We start from the raw sequence: 4764 nt of genomic DNA on the forward strand, positions 1-4764 counted from the left end.
CGCACAGCTAATTTTGTATTTTTAGTAGAGACAAGGTTTTACCATGTTGGTCAGGCTGGTCTCGAACTCCTGACCTCAGGTGATCCACCCACCTTGGCCTCCGAAAGTGCTGGGATTACAGATGTGAGCCACTGTGCCCAACCAAAGAAGCTGATTTTAAACCAACAGCCATGGTGTTTTCTGATTGACTGTTTAGCATCCATATAAGAAGCATTATTTATAACGCTAACAGTTTTCTTTTCACAACAATCACTTATCTTACTGGCTGTAGTTTACCCTATTATCTAATTTACCAAAGAGATCTTGGGTTTTAAACTGTTAAATCCTGTTTTTGGAATAAAAATTGTAAATGAAGAATGCTTGTCACCACATGTTAGTAATGAAAGTATTCTATTATTTTTAATTTTATGTATGTACATCCAACAGCTATATGGGAAAGTAGCTATTACAGACCCATATTAATTCCATCATTTATAACCAGGGTTGGTAGCAAAGCAACAGAAATACATCTTCAATGCAAACTTGTTCCCAGCATCTCTTTCCTTTCATCCTTGACCATAATGTGTCCTGAGCAGGAAGAAGACATCGTTAGCCCAACCCGCTTCCCCTCCAATGTGGGCTGAGTGTTGGGTCAACTAACGAGCAGTGCAGACTCTTTGCAGACTCTCCATTTTTCTTTGTTGGAGCTAGGTGCCTTGGAGGCATGTAAGGGCACAGCCTCAAATTCCAGAGCCAGGATTTGAGGTGGGGGAAGAAGTGAAAGAAGACCTTTAGCCACTCAGTGTTATCAAAAGTAATCACCGAAGAACTTTTTGAGCCCGGCATTGCATTGGGATATGTATCAGCAGTACCAAACAGCCTTTTTAGTGGACAAGTATTCATACCTTGCTAACACCAGTGTATACCTGATGGAAAACTCCTATTCATGGGATGGCAGAATTGTAAACATTTCCTTTTTTACCAAATTTGTGGATGGAATAAAATGTAGCCTTAAACATTAATGGCTTCTTTGGTCTTCCATATGAGGGGCCTGAAAACTTTCAGAAATAGGAATCCTGTGGCATCTGCTAAGGGTGATTAGAAGAAAGAGTGACAGCCTCTAGGGTACAGTACCGGAACCGTTACAAAACACTTCCAGCTGCGATTTCAGAGGAATCACCCCTGAACCCCTATACGTGGTTCTCCTATTTCAGTACTCTTCTAGCTATGACTTTGCTTAGACAAGCTGAAGTTGATGGATTCGTTAGAAAGTTTCCACTGAACTTGTCTGGTCCAATTTGTCTTTTCTCAAGGGCATGGACACAGCTTTGCTTCTCCTTCCTGCACTCACTGGTCTGCTGCCCCCATTCTTCCCATTAGGGCATAGAATATTACCTAGCAGGTGAAGACACCATACACTGTTTGATTTTTAATAGGAGAAACCCCTCTAGTTGGAGATAAATCTTACTTGGAGGCCAGGTAGCTATAAGTCTGAAGTGTCAGTATGGCATTTCAGCATTTTCAGTCAGAGCCCCCAAGGTCCAAACAAATCACAGAACAAGGCTTTGAGATACTGAATTTGGTTTGAAATAGAATGTGAACAGATGATTCTGCCAAGTTTATTCTGAAGTAGCCATAGCCAGGATGAGGGTGGCCTTCTGGAGGAGTAAGGTTTGAGAGAACTATGTTGAAAGTCATTCAGAGAAAGAGCCTGTTCCTCAGCTGCTCCCTGCTCAGAAGCAAGGGTTCTGGTGGTGGGTACAAGATCAAACTAAAGATGAAGTCTCTTCTCTTGATAATTTAGACCGACCCAAAACAACTGGGTCTATAAAGAAACCAGATTATGTCATGTGCCAATCTGGCAAACACCAGAATGTGTGTCTCCATGATCCAACAATTCCTATTTTGTATGTAACTGTGATGTCTGTGTCAATTCCAATCTTTCTTAGGTAACGGCAGACAGTGCAGAGTCTTTATTGTCCTTGGACAATGGGACACATCAGGTAAGGTGGCAGTCTGATAAGATTGCTACTTAAGGAAGAGGTGCTGTTGCAAAAGAAATGTGGAAGTTAAAAACAACTAATGATCCATTGATTGGGCTTGGACACAGACCCTAGCACTTGAGTACCTTACACTTTTTAACTTGCACTCCAGCTTTGATCAGGCTTTTCCTGTGATTGTGCAGCCAGGAAATAATAATTCTCTTGGCTTTGCTCTTGGTTGACATTTGGGAAATGGCTGCCCTTTAGAACTTGGCTCTGATCTCTTCGGTATTTGCCTGATGTCTTGAGACTCCATTCTTCTGAGCTCCTGGTATCTTTGATTCTCCCTGAAGTTAAGAACACTATCAGTCCTCCAAACCTGCCTCTTACACTGTTAATATACTAAATTTAAATGAAAATCTTAGGCAAGACCCTTTAGGGTCTTCTGGTCTTCATATGAAACTGCATTTTTATCAGTATAACAAATATAGTTTTCAAAAACCCCATAAATTCTACCAGTTTGGAAGTAAAAAGGGGTAAAAATGCTTTGCATCATGTTTCTAGGGCTTCTTAGAAATTTTATACGAAGAGCACTTTTTACTCCTGGCCAGCCAAGAACACCAACTGATTTCAGCTGCTGTTATTTTGTGTGTGAAAAAAAAAAAAGATTTTTCCAAAGAATTTTGTTATCAGTAATGCTATGTAGCCTGGCACAACACACTTGACAATATCAAAAGAGATGCTATTATATAAATGTAACAGGGAGCAGAATGCAGTTCAGTTTCATGATTTGGCCAGAAAAAAAACAAATTAACTTGAGTGACTGGAGGCAATCTGACTTCATTCGACCCCTGGCCCTTGTACACATTACAATTCTGCCCCAGTAAAGAGATCATAAAAGAAAGGTTTACATGGCTCTCAGAAAGGAGATACTCTCCTTTTCAATTACATCTGATTTATGAACTGTTTAAACCATTTCCCAAAGTCTGCCTTCACAGCCTCTTGCTTGTCTGATAAACACTGCACAGAAATTCTGCTGGTTTGCAAAATCTGACTCTTACGTGTCTGAAGTCCCCTTTCAAATCCTGGGAGGAAGGAACATTGAAGGCTCCAAAGAGTTGCTGGTGACAAATGTCTACTGTATTTCCTGATGGCAGAGAACAAAGTGAGACGTGAAAGAGAAAACGTACACGCAGTGGAATCCTCTCTCCTTCAGCTCCTTTGAGCCAAGCGCTGAGCTATCTGATTTTTATACCCCTACTCCCTCAGCCCTTCTCCCTCTCATGCTGTGGTCTGTTCTCCACAAATATCTCCTTTTCGGTTTCAAACCAGATGGAGTTACAGAAAACAAACTGTAAGTTCCCAGACCCACAAGTTTCTCACAGCCAGGAAGGGAGTGGGTGACAGGACGTGGATTACCCTCTCCATCCCCCAGCTCCAGCCCCCTTCTTTTCAAAAGCAAATTCTTTTAAAAATATAGAGAGAGCCTAACTTAGCAATCATTTGGCAACGAGTGAGCATGGTTATCTTTCAAAATAATAATGACGCCAAACTTTATAGAAAAAGGAAATCGTTCTCTTTGTTCCAAAAACCGTACAATGTAGATAAATATTTCTCCAGGGATAAATACAAAGACTATTTTTTTTTTTAAGAACTGTTCTGTTTGCTAGTCTAGACGTATAGGAAGGCATCATAAAACTGTTATTTTTCAGTGGGTCAAACTCTCTTCCAGAGCAACTCTATCTGCCTCAGAATGGAAAAGAATCCCAGGTTTAGAAGGAATTTGCCAGCCCTAGGCCAGTTCTTATTCATCTGCTGTAGACCTTGATCCACATCATATTAACAAGAGTTTCGAAGGTTTTTTGATTTCTGTGCTTTATGTTTTAACAAGGGAAGCGCCTTCTACCTGAGTTCCTCAAGATGATTTATCAGACTCTACTGAGCGTGAGATGGTTTGAGTGGTTGGTTGGAAGGCATGTTTCCTCCTCATGGACTTAATAATGTCTTGGTCTTATGAGAGAATTTTGTGGGGCTCCTTTGCCTCCTGCTCAAGGCACCAGTGAGTATCATTTGCAGAATTAGGGTGTTGGCTCAAAAGAGACATACTGTATTATCCCATAGAGTATGAGAGCATCTGGGAATTATGAGGGCGTTTATGAGTAACATCTCTGGTAGACACATGAGATCAGCCCTCTTCCCGCTCACCACCACTGAAGATCTGGGGGCGGATGGGCAGAGGTGAGGTGGTGTGGCATGACAGCTGGAACACAAGTGGAAATAGCCAGTTGGCCATACTGAAACACTATTTGCCATCTATGTGTGAGGCCGTTCCAGTATTTGGTGTCCAAGGACACTTAGTCCTGGCCTCATTTGCCTTCCTATTTTAAAGGGGGAAAGGCTTCATATACTTATTTAAGAAAAACAAACAAAAAAGAAACTTGAGTATTAAGTAAACTGTTGAGCAAGCAACACAGTGATAAAATTTTAAAATATACAAATCAGAACTATATGGCATCAATTTTGCTAGAATGATCCATGAACTTTGAATATCAAGGAGTCCAAAATCTTGGACATTGGGCATTAGTTTTACTATGCTGTCTTTCAATTCAGAAGAGGACAAATTTTTTTACGTGGTTTCCTGTTATCAGTGATGGGAGTGTTGAGTTTTCATGTTTTCTGAAAAAAGTAGAAGTTAAATTACTTCTTTTGACTGTCCAAAGTGGTGCATTTTACTTAAGAAGAAGAAGGCCCCATGCTGGGAGCCTTCCATTTGGCTATGGTCGCTGTCAGTAACTGAGAGTGG

At 40.9% G+C, this 4764-nt stretch overlaps 1 long non-coding RNA gene across 1 annotated transcript; it reads right to left on the reverse strand.

Moving 5' to 3' along the window:
• Positions 1 to 371: 371 nt before the first annotated feature.
• LOC108308886 lies at positions 372 to 3240 on the reverse strand. Its single transcript, XR_001827085.1, has 2 exons — positions 3023 to 3240; positions 372 to 2308 (listed from the first exon to the last, which is right to left on the reverse strand). It is a non-coding gene; the product is annotated as an uncharacterized LOC108308886 (long non-coding RNA).
• Positions 3241 to 4764: the final 1524 nt, after the last annotated feature.

Source organism: Cebus imitator, unplaced genomic scaffold (assembly GCF_001604975.1).
Source record: "Cebus imitator isolate Cc_AM_T3 unplaced genomic scaffold, Cebus_imitator-1.0 Scaffold89, whole genome shotgun sequence".
In the NCBI taxonomy this organism is placed as follows: Eukaryota; Metazoa; Chordata; class Mammalia; order Primates; family Cebidae; genus Cebus; species Cebus imitator.